This window comes from Mus pahari, chromosome 4 (genome assembly GCF_900095145.1).
Source record: "Mus pahari chromosome 4, PAHARI_EIJ_v1.1, whole genome shotgun sequence".
Taxonomy (NCBI): Eukaryota; Metazoa; Chordata; class Mammalia; order Rodentia; family Muridae; genus Mus; species Mus pahari.
The window spans coordinates 80,121,983-80,139,712 of record NC_034593.1 but is presented as its reverse complement, the minus strand read 5'-3'; positions in this window follow the sequence as shown (position 1 = coordinate 80,139,712).

Genomic DNA, 17,730 nt, shown 5'->3' with positions numbered 1-17,730 from the left:
GCCAGGCTCCCAGCTCCTTGGGGAGGAGATAGCCATTGTTGAGGTACATGGACCCTATTGTGTAGACAGTCTAATAAGCCCCCCTCTCTCTTAATATATATTTATTTATACATGTCCCATCAGTTCTGTTCATATAGACAATCCTGCTTGACATATGCTCTTTGGCCCCTGGGGTGGTTTAAATGAGAATGGCTCTCAAAAGCTCATGTTTGAATGCTTGGTCCCCAGTTGGTGGAACTGTTTGGGAAGGACTAGGAGGTGTGGCTTTATTGGAGGAGGTGTGTTTTGATGTTTCAAAAGTCCATGCCATCCCCAGTTACCACTTGCTATCTCTTCTCTCTCTCTCTCTCTCTCTCTCTCTCTCTCTCTCTCTCTCTCTCTCTCTCCTTCCCTCCTTCCCTCTCTGGCTGTTGTGTCTCAAGGTATTAGCCCTCTGTTACAGCTCCAGCACCATGCCTTCCTACCTTCTGCCATGCTCTCCACCATGATGATCATGGACTCACCCTCTAGAACTGTAGGCCCCAATAAATTCTTCTATAAGTTGCCTTGGTCATGGTGTCTTCACAGCAATAGAGAAGTAACCAAGATGGCCCTATACTTCCTATTTGAGCTCTAGGTCCTATTTCTGTCTCTCCCCACTTAACACATGAATGTTTACTCCCCAAGGCAGGCTTCAAAACCCTAACCTCCCTGTATCTACAACCGCACACTGCATATTATATTGTAATTTTTTTGAGACAGGGTTTTGCAATGTAGCCCTGGCTAGCCACAAATTTATGTCAACCCCCCGGCAGTCTCTCAAGTGCTAAGATTACAAGCATGTCTGGTCCGTAGCAGATATTTTGCACAATCCTAATCCCCAGATGGCTGCATCGAAAACCCAACCTAAGCCAGACTTTCATGACCTTGTTCACATCCCACCTTGAGCCAGGACTACAGCTGTAAAACCAAGGCTTTCAAAGTGGCAGTCTTCCTTCCCATCCCCTAGGACGAACCTGATTCCAAAGTGAGCCTTGGACTAACTTCAGTCTCTGGGGTACTCTATTCCTTTAATAACCATCTCTGATCCACAGAGTTGTTGATATGCTTCACTTGACCTTCTTTATAGAAAACAGGGAGTTCTGGGACTGGAGAAGTGGCTTAATGGTTACAGACACTGGCTGTTCTTGCAGAGGACCCAGGTTTGGTTCTCAGTACCCACATGGTGGTTCACAACAACCTGTAATTCCATTTCCTGAGGATCACAGACCCTCCTGTGGATGCAGATGTAAGAGCAAAGGGGACATACATGTCTTGATAACATGCTCTGAGGTGCCTGGACTGACAGGCCATCCCATCTCCACCAGGACCCCAGCCTGGAGCACCAGACATCTTATCTCTAGGATGTGTCCCAAGGAGGGTGCTATAGACAGGTACTTGCTGTTCACCTGCTTATTGTCAAGTTGTATCATATCTTCCTTGGGAAGCCACCTATGCCATGTGCCTTTGCCTTCACAGGGAACTCAGGGCTCTGTGATCTGTGTGCTGTGTGCCAGACCTCTGGGGGTGCGGGTGGGGGGCGGGAAGCACTTTGCACATAGCTTCTCTGCGTCAGACTCTCTAGAATCTTGTGAGTGGGTGTTGTCCAATTACCTCTCGGGTGGGGAGCCTGGGGCTAAAAGTGCCACAATGCCAGTAGTGGCTGGCATCTCCCAGGAGCCAATGGCCCTGCACAGCCACACCATACTAGAAAACACACACCCTCAACAATGTTCTGGAAGGTAACTGTCCAGGTTACAAGGGTACCGTGGCCTAAACATCATGACTTGGTCTTCTTGTGGGATAATAACCAGCTTTTCTGGGCTCACACAGGGGCAAGAGCTGAAGATGATGGTGACTTAATATACTGCGGTGGCCCAAGTTTCTTCAGAAGTGCTTCTGATGCAGGCAGGATCGAGTTTTGTCAGCCCCTCATCTGCTGCTGGCTTCCTGTGTTCCTCTGTGGTCATTACCTAGCACCTGACTCAGAGTCTCTCCAATGTGTCTTATCACAGCAGGAGAAAAGTAACTAAGACACATGTAAAATTCATACATTGAAAACAGCAGGGCTGGAGAGATGGCTCAGGGGTTAAGAGCACTGACTGCTCTTCCAGAGGTCCAGAGTTCAAATCCTAGCAACCACATGGTGGCTTACAACCATCTGTAATAAAATTTGATGCCCTCTTCTGGTGTGTCTGAAGACAGCTACAGTGTATTTATATATAATAAATAAATAAATCTTAAAAAGAAAAGAAAACAGCAACAGGCATACGCCACCATGCCCAGCTATGTGTGTATGTGTGTGTGTGTGTGTGTGTGTGGTGTATGTGTTGAATAGATAAATGTCACATGTATAGACAGGTGTGCTCACATGTAATGCCCAGAAGTTGACATCTGGATACTTTCTCCAAACATTTCTGGGCCTCTATTTATTGATTTTGGGGCAGTCTCTCACTGAACTTTGCCATTTTAGATAGAATGGCTGGCCATCAAACCCCCAGGATCTGCCTGTCTCTAACTCCCAGCTCTACATCACAGGCAGCATAGCCAGGCCTGGCTTTTATTTGGATGCTGGGGATTTGAACTCAAGCTTGTGCAACAAACATTTTACCCACTGAGCCATCTCCCTGACTCCTGGCTTAAAATATCCTATTCTTCATCAAGATTTCTATTTTATCTGCATCTATTTAGGTTCATGTTCCTTATTTTATTCAGTGAGTTTTATTATGTTACTGTATTATTTGTTTGGATGTTTTGATTGAAGATTTGGCCCTGAGAAAGCCTCCACACCAGCCTACCTCTTCACACACACACACACACACACACACACACACACACACACACCACACACACACACATGCGCGCGTGCGCGTGCACACACACACACACACACACCACACACACACACACACACACACACACACACACACGCGCGCGCGCGCGCGCGCGCGCACACACACACCTTCAGTTCTACAAAGGGACATTTATTCTACAAGCTAGAAATATTCCCTATATCTTTCTGACATGCTCCACTTATTAGCCAATGTCTAAAAACCTTTATGAAAGGCTGAATTAGCTGTATATAGAATTTGGCTAATTGCATTTGCTCAGAGTGGTATTTTCTGTTAAAGCGAAGTATCCTGAGAGAATGTTAAATCACAGGCAGGAGAGGATATAAATGAAAATGCTGATTTATCAATGGGAGCTCTTGGAGTGTCTGGTCTATCAGGAGAAATGAAGCCATCCCATGTTTTTCCCCTCTAGGAGATTATAATTAGAAGCTGAGCCTTTGCACAGCATTTTAAAGTTACTCTTAATTTTCAGCTTCTCATTAAAATGTATATTTGTTGTCTGGGAAGACTTATTAATAGTTCTGCAAATTCTCTGCTGCTTGTTAGGAACAGATTGTATATGTAAATAGGCTTTTCAGGCGCTTGAGAGCAAGCACCTCCCTCCGAGGGGCTGTACACTTGGAGAATACTAACCAGGGGGCATTGTGCAGCGCCCGTTCCTCTGCGGGCATCATGCAGCACCCGATCCTCTGGGGGCATCGCGCAGCGCCGGTTCCTCTAGTTCTTTGCCAGCGCCTTGAGGAGGCTCCTTCAGCAGCAGCACCTCTAAATCTGCCTGAAGCCATCAGGGAAGACTGCTCCTAGAAACCCAGGAAGTGCTGGCTTGGGTGGAGCCCGTGGTCCCGCAGGCACCTTCCTTCTGTCCACGGGATGGCAGCATTTAGTCAGGGCTGCAGACTGGCAGGGACTGACTCTGGGAAGATAGAAAGACCAGGTTTCTTCCTGAGAAGGAATGGTTCCTGTCTTCTTCTAGGCAAGCCTCTAAAACCATGCAGAGTGAGGTCTGCCCATCCCACCTTCACTGCACCAGGCAAACAGTGACAGCATTGTGGTGTGTTCGGTGTCGTTTTCCTGGAGAATCCGAAGCTACATCTCAGATAGGCTTTCAAAGTCCAGATTCAGAAGGTGAAATTGGGCAAGCAGGCTGAATTCCCTAGCTCAGTTCATGTAGAAGCCATTGGATGTAAAGGATTATTGGTGTTATTTAATGAGAGGGTAGGGGCACTCAGGGAGAGAGTGCCAGCCAAGCATCGCAAAAGCAAGGACAAACACTCAGGAGAATAGAGGAAAAACTGTCGACTGTCTGTCTGCTTTGCCTTTACCCTAAGCCTAACCGTGAGCCAGCATCAGAACTTCATGGAAGGACGTGTTAAAGCATGGATTGCTGGCTCCATCCTCAAAGCTCTTCACTCAGTAGACTTAGGCTAAGGTCAGCTTATTAGCATTTTAACATGTTTTCTGATGATGTTGATGCAGCTGGACCAGGGAATTGGTGCTTTAAACACATTTAATCCTCAGCAGCCCTTTGATAGAAGCATTGTCCTTCTTTTGCAGATAAGAAACATAAATACTTGAGGCTAGGGATGTATTCTAATGGAAGCGCTTAGACAAATTCCCTTAGCAGGCTGTAATATGTGCCTTGTTGGTCTGACTCCCGAAACCTCCCTCCGTGTACTGCACCTGTACTTTGGCAGTTCCTCTGAGTGCCATGGCTTCCAAACACATGAACACGGATCCAATATCGGTTCTGACACTTGAAGACTTTAAGAGTTTAGCACTTCATCTTTGGAGTTGCTCAGGGTGAAAGCTATGAAGGTACCGAGCTGGGCCGCAGACTCGCTTCTGTGTGCAGGATGCAGCTGTTTGCGCGGTCTATTGAAATGTCTATTGGAAATGAAGTGTTGATGCTGTTCAGTATTTCAACCCCCAAGCCCTAACCGTGGATCTGGAAGATGGTGTGAAAATGAGGCAGAAGGAAGAAACTACAGAATCTGTGAGCTTGCCCATGAAGGGGACACAGTTTGTCTATGGAAATGAGCAACAAAAATTGGGTGGCCTTTCCCTAGCTGGGACTTGACACAATAATGACTCTTCCACAGAGCCGTGTCACCTGGGCTGGACTGAGCAGAGGCTCAGTGCTTACTCTCCATGTGACTGATGCTTTCCTCCATTAATTCCCCAACTCTAGATCCACAATCAAACCTGAGCTCTCAGAGGCAATGTTTGGAGGTAGTATTTGTGAAGACGGTGTGTGTGTGTGTGTGTGTGTGTGTGTGCGCACGCGCACGCGCGTGGAGTGGGGGTGTGTGGCGGTGGGGGCATGTGTGTGGGGGGGAGAAGGCATGGAAAATAGAATGGAGGGGGAGGTGGATAGAAGGATAGAGGGACGGAAGGAGGGAGGGATGGATGAATGGAGGGAGGGAGGGAAGGCAGGCAAAGGCAACTTAAAGAAGGACTTATTTAGGCTCAGAGTTCCAAGAGGACACAGTCCACGGTGACAGGAAAGTGTGGCAAAAGGAGCATCAGGCAATGGTCACAGTGTGTCTGTAGTCAGAAAGTGTGAACCAGGAAGAGATGTGAATCCTTGATGGGGGGTGGGAGGAAGGACAAGGGCCAGGATGCAGGGACACCTGTTCACCCCATGGTAAACTTGTTCTTCCTTGCTTATGTGGCAAGACGCTGCATTCTGCCATTGCAAAATGGCGCCCAACCCGAAAGGGGGAAGGGAGAGAAAAAACAGCTTGCTAGGCGCATGCGCCAGGATCAGCGATGAGCCAGCACAGAGATGCTAATGAGGTTCGGAAGTAAGCACCAATCACAGGCAGACACGTTCCCCTTAGGGCTATATAAACCAGAGGGTTTCGGGCTCGGGGTCCTTTCGCCTCGGCAAGCAAGAGAATAAAGAAGTTGTGGAAGAATCTCTGCGTGTCGTAGTCCTTCTATCCTGCAGGCAGGAGCGACGGGCGCGACATGCTTAGGGTAAGCTTGCTCATCTCACTTTCCCCTTCTCTGGGAACCTTACCCAGGAGATGACGACATCCACATCATTGAAGGCAAGACTTTCCACCTCAACGAACCGGAATCTAAATATTCCCTCACAGACACGCCCAGAGATCAGTTTTCATGGTGATCCTAAATCCTACCAAGATGATGACAAGAGTGACATCATAGTGTCAAAACACCTGGAAGAGAGAAGCGTCTACCGGGCAGGGATTGAGAATAAGTTGTATGGAGACTGTGGAGATTGAGCTCTGGGGAGCCTGGACCTGAGGGGCACCACTTAGCCCTGCCCACTCCCACTCTCCACCACCTCCCTCTCCCACTCCAACTCATTGGGAGGTCAAGGCCAAAGCCTGGGATTTCTAGTCCCTTTACCCTCCCCCCATACTGTGTACTTGCTACTCCATCGGGGCCAGAGCTTGCAGGAGGGGAAGGGGGTAGGACTTCTGAGAGGATAATGTGATAAGAGAAGGACAAGAAACTGTAAAGATTGTATCCGGCGTGTGGCTGGTTTTGCTTCACACCTACAGAAGAGCCGAAATAATGCAGACAAAGCGAAGGTTATGTTGGCTCACAGTCTCAGAGGTTTCCCTCTGGAGGCTTGTTCCTGCTGCTCCTGTCTTGCTCTGTGGAAGGTCTGCTCCCCTCATGGGAGCTGGGAAACAAAGAAAGACAGGCAGGGCTGGGGTCCCAATGTCTCTTTTTATGACCTGCCAATAGCTTTACTTTCTACTACTAGGCCACATATTCTGAAGGTCCCACTGCCTCCCTTCAGTGCCACAGGTACAGACAGGGCCTTCAAACTTATGGATCTCTGGGGGACACTCCAGACCTTCTAGACCCAAAGTAGTACACTAGGAAGCAAAACTGACACTTAGAGGTGAGACCTGCTGGGCTGGGGGCTGGGCCAGTGGCCTTGACCCCTACTCTGTCATTCTTCCCAGCAGCTCAGCACACACCAGGTCTCTCTTTTTCTTCTTTTTTGTTTTTTCGAGACAGGGTTTCTCTGTGTAGCCCTGTCTCTCCTGGAACTCACTCTGTAGACCAGGCTGGCTTCGAACTCAGAAATCCTCCTACCTCTGTCTCCCAAGTGCTGGGATTAAAAGCATGTGCCCCCACTGCCCAGCTACACCAGGTCTCTCAAGTAGAACACACTGGGGCTGCTTGGGACAAGGTCTGAGGGCTCTAGTTCCAGCCCAGGGGAGGCCACCACTACTTCCACTGTTAGAGGAACTTACGTCTGTACCCCAGAGAGTGTGTCCCCTTTGTTAATTCCATTCTGCTGATGTTGGTGCTTAACCTCCACCATTCATCCACATCTAGTGATGTAAACATTCAAACTTCTCTCAAAGGTAGACTCCATGGAAGATACAGTATAACACTTGATCAAGTGGGAAGTCCCACACAGAAATTCCAACATCCACTAAAGAGGGACCTTCAAATAAAACCATCAACAATGGCACTTTCTTGACTAATCTATATGTTTACTGTCTGCTATGGACTGAGTGTTTGTCTCCTAGACTCTTAAGTTGGTGCTCTAATCCTTTCTGGAGATGGGCTGTCTCTTGAACCCCCCCCCCCCGACTCCAGAGCTCTGAGAAAGAAGACTGTTAAGTCACTGGGTCTACAGTATGCCTGTTATAGCACCATTTTCCTAGCTACTTTGGAAGTGAATACTATATTAAAACATCTGATATATATATATATATATATATATATATATATATATATATATATGTGTGTGTGTGTGTGTGTGTGTGTGAATTTATAAAATGAGCTCCTAACCATCGTCGTAGTTTTTAAAATACGGATAAGGGGCTGCAGAGATGGCTCAGTGGTTAAGAGTGCATACTGCTCTTGCAGAGGATCCAAGTTCAGTTCCCAGCACCCAAAGGGTAGCTCACAACTGACTGTGACTCCAGCTGCGGGGGATCAAACACCTCTGGGCCTCTGAGGGCACCTGCCACGTGCACACACATCCTCAGACAGACACAACACGAAAAATAATAATAAAATAAAGTGTAAAAAAATAAAGTAAGTTTGCTAATATTCTCTTCATAGGAGTCTCTGGGAGCAGAGGCATTAGTGTGGTTCATGGGACAGGTATAGGCCTCAGGAATAAGAAACGGGAGAAGAAAGGTAGAGGACCCATCAAGTAACAGCCTTCCTAGGTGCCGTGAGCTGCTCCTAGTTCAGCCAATGTCTACTGAGGGTCTACTAGATGATGCTTATCGGTATCTAGGATACAAGGGTGTCCAAGACATGGGTCCTCCCTTCTACAGAGTATTAACTGGCCCACCCAAAAGATGGGGTCCATTATGACTCAACACAGGTGGAGACTCAGCATGGCTTATTAGAATGGACATAGGCTGTGGGGTTAGGCTGCTATCAACCCCAGTTTGCTATGTTCCTTGCATGAAATATAATAAATTGGGACATGCTTGTGCTACACACATATAGTTTCTGCTACTTGGGAGTGAAGAAGGAGGGTTGCTTTAGCCCAGGAATTCAAAGCTAGCCTGACCAACATAGTAAGATCCTGGCTCAAATAACAAAGGAACTATTAGGGTTATAAAGCCTCTCTCTCTCTCTCTCTCTCTCTCTCTCTCTCTCTCTCTCTCTCTCTCTGTGTGTGTGTGTGTGTGTGTGTGAGTGTGAGTGTAGGCATGTGTACTTGTGTGTGTGTGTGTGTGTGTGTGTGTGTATGTGTGTGTGTGTGTGTACAAGCCAGAGACCACCTCAGATGTTGTTTCTAGGAGAGATGTGCACCTGCTTTTTTGAAACAGGGCCTCACTGACTCGGCCAGGCTGCCTGGATGCTGAGCCAGGGGTGCTCCTGCCTCCATCTCCCCAGTGCTGGGATTACAGCTGAGCATCACCATAGCCAGCTTTGCATGGTAGCTGAGGCTTGAACTCTCGTCCTAGGGCCTGCATGGCATGTGCTTCACCATCTGAGTCAGCTCTCCAACCCTGCTCTGGGACTTTTGCTTCCCCTGCCTCAGTCTCCCAAACAGCTGGACTCACTGGTCTGTGCTACCAGGTCCAGGTAACACATTTGGGAAGGATGCTGTTGACACACAGCTATAGCGTTACCAGTCACTTATTCTGTGTGAAGCCTTTTACCTATATTAACTCATGTAGAATTCCCAGAAGCCCTTGGAGGTCAACGGTCTCCCTTCTTCCTCCTCAGCCTCATTGTTTTACAGGCTGGGCATCCTAAGGTCCAGCTAGCAGCCTGTGGGTAGCAGAGCTGGGGTTCAGACTCAGGGTGTCTAGATCCAAAGCTTGTGGTCTCAGGGCCAAGCCCAGCATAGCCCCTCGCTGAAGTCATGCCTAAGAATCAGCTTCGAGTCTTTGGAATTAGTACATTGTTTCCCCTTATGGAGGTCCCAAGGGTTCGGGAAGGACTTTCTAGAAGTGGGTTTTGAAAGATAAGGTAGAACTTTTTAGGCAAATGTCCATTAAAGTGACCTAAATGGAAGAGCAAACACACTCACAAACTGTAGCTCAGTGGTTCCCAATCTTCCTAATGCTGTGACCCTTTAATACAGTTCCTCATGTTGTAGTGACACTCCCCCAGCCATAAAATTATTTTCATTTCATTTCATTCATAACTATAATTTTGCTACTGTTATGCATCGTAATATAAATATGCAAGCAGTATGAAAGGGGTTGTGACCCACGTGCTGAGAATCTCTGCCATAGCTTAAAAGCACAGGTTTAAGCAGTCCAGTTGATTGTGCATCTCTGGCCCCAGGATGAGGGCAATCATAGGGATTGGGGAGATGGGGTGCGGGGCGGGGGGGGGGATCGGGTTCGAGGACAGGAAAATAGGAAGAAAAACCCATAGGAGCCCTGGCTAGTGGTTTGGGACCACCACCCTGTGTCAGGCTTAGACACCCGACAAGGGTAGGCTCAGAAGAATTCAAGGTTAAATAGCCAGAACTTTGGACAGGTCATTTTCTTTATTCCAAGACTGTAGACATGCTGAAGGAAAATTAACATAAGCAGGAAAACAGGAAGATGACAATTAATAATTAATCTAGCCAGAAGCACTGAAGAGACAAGGGTTGACTGCTGGAGATTGGCTGCATTGTGAAGTGGTTCTTCTGTTTCCCCACTTACCTTACTTGGGGCTAATTGAGAAGAAAGGCGGAAGTCCCCGTCATGGATGGAAAGACCCACTGGGAGGGAGACTAGGTCTATGTCTGCCGGGTAGGCGGGTCCCCCTGTGGGCCTAGGAATCCAGCTGCAGGAACTGAGCGGCTGCCTGGAGCGAGGACGCTCGCCATTCCCTCTGGAGATGCCACCCCTTATGCCGCCTTCTCTGCTGGGGGGGCGGGGGGGCTTCCCGCCAAGGTTTCCCCAGTGCCCCGCCTTCCCTTTTAAATGTTCTTTGAGGAACTCAGATCTCTGTGAAATTAGATGGGAAGAAAGCATTTGTCAGTCCTAACGACTTTTTGATTACTGGGAGGATTGTCAAGACGGAGCTCTGGAGGCTGGGAAGCCTCTTTAATCAGCTCGTGATGTGCTAGACTCCTGGGGCGCAGTGTGAGCCTTGCCAGTGGCCAACTTGCTGCGCAGCCCCTGGGATGCCACAGGGACTTCCGGCTTCCCCTATCTATGCTGACAATTAGTAGCGGCAGGTGTGGCAGGTACTAGAACTAGACGCACCAGTAAAAGCAAAAGAGGCAGGTGTTGAGAAAGCAAGCTCGATTTGGATATAATATGAATACCAACAGGCACAAGCCAGGGGATCCTGGGGATGTGACCTCAGCTGTTGCATTTAATCTTCATGGCCATCCCTCTGGCAAAAGAGCTAAGATTAGTTTTTGTTTTGCAGGAAGGGAGACTGAGTTTAGAGTTGGTGTCAGCTATTGCCTCCCCATGTCAGCTCAAGCAGATTTAACATTGTTTTGACTCTGTACACTTACTAGGAGGGTGCTTTTCCGCTGTGCCACTTCCTCCCAGGTCCCCTGTGACCAGTTTCCAGGACTTTGCAAAATACTCAAAGTCAAAGTTCTCAGGGATAAAACTCTATGCTTACCTCAAAATGCCTGGCTGTCATTTAGGGAGATGTTTGTTTGTTTGTTTCTAAGGTCCAAATAGCATCAAGGGACCCCAGGAGTGATCTTTCGACTTCTCCCTGGTTTCTTGCTTGTCCAGGCTCTACGTCCTTCAGATGTCCCATGTCCTCTGCTGCCCTGCTGCCCTAGACCTAAGGTCGTTTAAACACTAAATATAGCAGACATAGAAAAGAGTGCCAAAGAACAGCCTATGTTGGATGTGAAGTGCTCCCTAAACGCTCATGGATCGAAGGCCTCATTTCCAGGCCTGCAGCATTCAGGGCCCAGTGGATTATGGGAAGCCTGACCTGGTCAAAGAATTCCCCCATTGCTGGACTTGGTGGGATGGACTGGGAGGCACGGTGGATTGCAGGGATTCAGGAAGTGAGGTGCAGGCAGGCCTGTACTCAAAGTGTAGTTTCCTTTTGGCTTTATTTTGTTTGTTTCGTTATTTTAAAGCCAGAGTTTCATTTACATCAGACTGGTCTCAAAGTTGCTGTAGCCAAGGCTGGCATGGAACTCCTGATCTTCCATTCTCAGCCTCCCAAGTGCTGAGATTATAGGTGTGAGCCAGCATACCTGACCCGAGGGGAATTAATTCCCAGAACCCTTACCCCTTTCTATCTCTTAGTCATTTTTTTTTCCTTGTTCAATTCTGCTAGAGGTCTTTCCAAAGGATCAGCATCAGGCTTTTAAATATAATGTACAACATATAATATACATACAATATACTGCATATATATTATATACATGATATATGTTATATACTACATAGTGTTATATAGCATATATGTTATATAGCATATATAATATTATATATTATATTGTTATAGTACATTATATGTTAAGTTTAATATTAATTATTACATTTAATATTAATATTTAATTAAATAGTAATATATGGATTTATACATATCATATAAATGTATAAATATAAAACAAAATATTAACATTTACTATTTTAATAATATTATATTATTTTTTAAAAAATTAATTACCTTTGCACTGTCTCTATTTGTTCATTTTACTTTTTGCCCACATTGGCCTTGAACTTGTTTTGTAGCCCAGGTTGTTTTCAAAATCACATGATTGCTATGAGCCATGTGTTTAGCTCCATTCTTCTTATTTGGAGTTATTGTGTTATTCCTTTAATTCCTTAAGTTGTACTAAACTCATTTTGAAATACAGTGTCTCATTAATGTTTTGCTTTTCATATTTAAAATCTCCACTAGGATTTATTCTTTGATCATGGAATCATTTATATTTCTTAATTCTGGAGGGAATTCTTTCAGTTGTAATTTTCGTTTTTCTCAGCTTGAGTATCTGTCACATGATGGTCAGAAATTTTTGTTTGCATGGTCAAGTTCCTTTAAAGTGGACTGAACATCCTTTAGGATCCATTTATTGGTTAGTCTCCATGGATAGCTCATGTAGGACAGAGTGTACTACAGACTTCGTGATTATTGAGCCATTTGAATGTTCTAACCGTTCACAGTTTTTGTGTGTTTGATCTACTACACCTTCAGAGATGTTAGCATTTCATGCTATGGTTGTTGGGCTGTCCGGGCTTTGGAATAATTCTACACCATTGTTCTGCAGGCTTGGCATTCATTATTAAAGGCCTGAATACTTGGTGGCTGGGGATTTATTTAGATCAGAAGAGCGTTTGCCTTGCAAGCATGCAGACCTCAGTTTGATAGCCTAGAACCCTTGGAAACATGGGATGTTGTGGCCACTTGTAGAATCAGCACTTGGAGAGGCAGAAACAAATGACCCTTGGAGCCTGCCGGCTGGCCAGCGGAGCCTAGGTGGTGAGTCCCAGGCCTATGAGAGACCCTGTCTCAAAGCCAAGGCTGTCAGCACAAGAGGAAAAACAGCCATGTTCGTCCTTTGGCCTCCTCAGCTTGCACACACGTGTTGCACACACACGTGTGTGTTAGATCATAAAGCAGGCCCCAAAACGGTGGTGCTGCTGACAGTGTCCTATGTGTTAGCGTGGCCCAGCCCAGGCGAGATTATCCGGTAAATAGAAATCTAAATTCGGCATCCCTCAGAAACCTCATAATGTAGGGTCTTGTTTGTCAGGAGACCCACTCCTTCCCTTGACCCCTAATGGTCACCTGCCATGGGCAAAGTGCATCTATCTCCCTTAGCCCAAACAGCCCGCATCAGCTCAAAGAGCCCCTCCTGCTATCATCTGAAACCCACCAGCTTTCCCACAGAGCTGCTGCTCTCTCTACTCTTGTGAGATAGTCTGGTAGTTTGATTTTCTACCCAAGGGGTGGTCTAATTTGAAGGTTTTGCTGTGCTTGCGTACAGTGTGTACATGCACACACACACTCACACAACTGCACAAACACACACATATATAGGTACACACACAGTGCATTTAGAATTGCTATACTTTTGTTGTGAAGCCAGTACCTTTTACATTAATATTAATATTTTTCCCACCTGCTATTTATGTAACTGTGCTCACTTTCTTTGGATTAACATATATTTGCATCTTTTAAAAGTACTTTATAGTGCTGGAGAGATGGCTCAGCAATTAAGAGAACTGGTTTGTCTTCCTGAGGACCTGGGTCTCCCAAAACCCAAATGGCAGCTCACACCCAGCCATAACTTCAGTCACAAGTGATCTGATGCTCTCTCTGGCCTCTGATGACCTAGGTATACATGTCATGTATAGACATGCATGCAGGCAAAACACTCACACACATAAAATAAAACAAAATTACAGTGCTTCTTCATTCTGAGTTTTAGAAACATTCCCTTCCTTCCCCCTCTCTCCTCTCCTTCTCCCTCCCCTTCTTCCTGCCTTCCTTCCCTCCTTCCCTGTCAAGACAGGGTCTCAACAGTGTAGCCATGGCTTCCCCAGAGTATGAGAAGCTCCTAACAGCCTCTCCAGTGTCTATAACTTTGTAATTGTAGGCATGTGCTGCCACACCCACTTTTTTCCATTCATTCATTTTTCTCTTCCCTGGTAGTCTTTCTTCCTGCTCAGCCTCCCAAGTGTTGGGATTACAGGCAAGCTGTTCCATGTCTAGCTGTGCGGTCCAGACTCATCTTGAATTTCTCTGCTCAAGCAAGCCACCTTGGCTCACCCTGTGGCATAGCTGGGATGCGGTACCGTTCCTGGCTTTCAGTATGCTTCCAGAATAGCTTGGGCTTGTTGTGCGGGACGTTATAGAGGATACAGGTGAGTATATAGGTACATACGTTTAAGTCCTGAGTTGTTCTGGGTGAGGGGTTTTCTATCTATGAGGCTGGAGTACCCTCCCCACAGAGGTTTCCTCTTGTAGGCATGATGAGTTCCTAACGCAGTCTCCAGAGTGGGAGTAGGCTGCTAATTAAGGCATGGCCTTTCTGAAGCCATTCAGGTGCTCAGCAAGACACACCTCGTGTAGTGGCTATTCCTGGTTGTCAACTTGACTATATTTGAAATGAACTACAATCCAGAATTGGAAGGCTCACCAGTGAACCTAATCTGGAGACTGGGAGATAGAAGTTTCTGATCTGGATCTTGGTATGGAGATCTTGAGACACAGTGGTGATTGAATCCAGAAGATTAAGACAGGGAGATCTCCGAGTCCAAGATCATCTGGGATTAAAGGTGTGGTGGCACACACCTTTAATCTGGGCTACACCTTCTGCTGGGGACCATATAAGGACATTGGAAGAAGGGAGTCTGGCTCTCGCTCTTTTGCCTTCTTGCGGTGTGGGACTCAGCAACTGCTAGATCCTTGGACTTCCATTCACAGCTACTACTGAACCATTGTTGGGATTTGGACTGCAGACTGTAAGTCATCAATAAATTCCTTTACTATATAGAGACTATCTGCAAGTTCTGTGACTCTAGAGAACCCTGACTAATACACCTCGTTAGGAGTGAAGGTCACTTTTATTGCCCTGGGAATTCTCTGGAATTTAGGGGCCTTGATTTAGGAACCAGAGTCAAAGACAAAATAGCAGAAAACAGGCTGCTACAGGGGAGAGTGCAGCATTTAGAATCTCTGCCAGGAGCCAGGGTTTGCCCAGTAGGTATTTCTTCTTGTGCTACCCAGGGACCCCGTGTATCCTGCACTCCTTTGGTCTTTGATGGTTTAAGCTTCATCCTCATGTTCCACACAGCACCACTTCCTTATGCCAGGTCTTCCTGAGCCAAAGGGACTTTTCTGAAAGCTCCAGCTTAAGCTTTGGGTCTGAGATTGGTTCACTTGGCTAGTTGATGAGGCTCCCCTGATGGTCTTAAGTTGGCCATGCCCACCACAAATCAGGGAGCACCATATAGTAGGAGAAGGGAGGAAGGTGACTTCACCAAAGAAATCTGTGTATATTGCCATCCAGAGGGTCTGGGGGAGGTGCTGTGGTGGCAACAGTGTAAGTGTCCCCTGACTTTCTTAGCCATAAGCTCAAAACAAGTAAAGATGCTGATCCCTCTCTTCTTTGTTCTGATCATGGGTGGTGAGTGTTTTCTTATTTGGATGGAAACCAAACAGGGTCAAATTTGTGAACCAAGTAAACATTGCCTTAGTATCTTTAGGAAAAAATCTCCAAGAAATCAATTGAGAGTCAATTTGCTGGGACTTTTAAATGTTGAAGTTTAGGCTATGCTGTGGATCTAACTTCTTATTCCAAAAGGTGGGAGTAAGGAGGGTGCCTTAGAAGGGACACTGGCATCACAGCTTGCAGGCACCTACCACAGACCTGACACTTCCGCAGATGAGTGACTGGGGTGTGGGCATCCACACCAGTGTTCTCTAATACAAGCTTGGCTGCTTTCAAGTGATACCCAGGGCTTGGAAGCTGGAGGCAGAACAGATCTGGAAGGCAGCTTTAACTCAGTAAAAAGGTAGCTGTCTGTCGGCAGTGATAACATATAGTGAACAGTATTTTCTTTTTCATCTTTGGGCTTCTAGGAGACAGAACTGCATTTTAAGAGATGTGAATAAATGTAACTTGTTTCTAGAAAAAAAATAATGAAGTGTAAATTTCAAATTCAAGCTGCAAAAAGATGAAGTTAATTTCTGCTAATTTTCTCATGCTATTTGCAGCAGTAGTGGCTACAATGAAGGCTAGTACCCTTGACTGCCATTAGCCTAATCCACTGTGATGCTGAATATAAATTTGTATCATTTTAGTTATCTAATTTGGTGTCTCCTAACTGGTAGGGGTTCTTGTAGCTTTGTGAGTATTAACTCTAAATTCCTTTAATGATCTAAACTCTGAAAGTGATCAACACTCCTGGAATATAAAGTACATGGCACGCGCGCGCGCACACACACACACACACACACACACACACTGTAATCCCAGAACTCTTAAGGTAGAGGCAGGTGGATCATGATAAGGTCAGTGCCTGCTATGTGATCAAGCCTCCAGTCTCAGGATGATAAGACATGGTTTCTATCTTGGTTTTTTCAGTGTCTCAATGATTTCAGGAAAGCTGTCCCTCCTGAACTTTCACTTCCTATGTGAAAGGCAATGTGATGTGAATTTTTATTGTCAATTTGATGGGATTCAGAATTACCTAGGATTACCTAGGTCATAAACTTATGGGATGTCTGTTGAGGGGGGGTGTCTTAAAGAGGTTTTACTGAGTGGTGGGGGTGGGGAAAGCCATCCCAAATGTCCGTCATTCCGTGGGCTGGGCTTCTGGATCGCAGAGAAGGGAGAAAATGAGCTGAGCACCAGCAGGCATCGCTCTCTGCTTCCTGACTGTGGGTACAGCGTGGCCAGATGCCTCGAGGTCCCACCTTACCTACCTTGATGGGCGGCGCTCTTAAACCATGAGTCAAAACAAACCCTTTGATCATAGCAAACAACCAAGAAACTAATACAGGCAGAGAGGGCTGTGAGCTGGGTGGATGGACAGCCTGTTCTTCTCACCAGCACCTGAATTTCAGGGCCAGTGATTTGTCGCTTATTTTGTTTATGAGTATGAATGTTTTTGCTGTGTCTGTGTATGTGCACCAGGTGTGTCTGTGTGTGTGCACCCATGGACCAGCGAAGGGTGTCAGATCCCCTGGAACTGGAGATACAGATGGTCGGTTATGAGCTGCCATGTGGATACTGGAAACTGAAAAGGAGTCTTCTGCAAGATCAGCCAGTGCTCTCAGCAGCTAAGTCACCCATCCAGCCCCTTCTCCCTTTGTTGCTGTTGATAGACATATACATAAGCCTTTTCCTAGAAGTTGAAGCCATGTGTGGTGGTTTTAATATGCTTGGCCCGTGGAAAATGGCACTGTTAGGATGTGCGGTCTTATCAGAGGAGGTATGGCCTTGTTAGAGGAAGTATGTCACTGTGGAGGTGGGGCTTGGAGGTCTGGCCAGTGGAATTAGAGCCCCAGCCTGGCTGCCTTCTGATGTAGAACTCTCGGCTCTTCTACTACCGCGTCTGCCAGGACGCTGCCATGTCTCCAGCCATGATGATAACGGACTGACCCTCTGAAACTGTAAGCCAGCCCCAGTTAAATGTTGCCCTTATAAGAGTTGCCTTGGTCGTGGTGTCTCTTCACAGCAATGAAACCCTAACTAAGACACCATGATTCTCTCTCTTATACTGTTCTAGTCCTGTTGACCTGCAGGAGTCACCTCGCCCATGAGTCCTGTGCCCTGCAGTTAGTCAAATTCTCCATTTTGAAGAACTGGAGCCACCTTTGCATCCTAATGCTCTGCTTTCTAACCCTCAATTAGATGTAATGTAATAATGGGTCCGTTTTTTTTTTTTTTTTCAAGATAAGAGACAGAATTTTATTATGATTGGATGTAATTTCAAAAAGACAAATGGGTGTG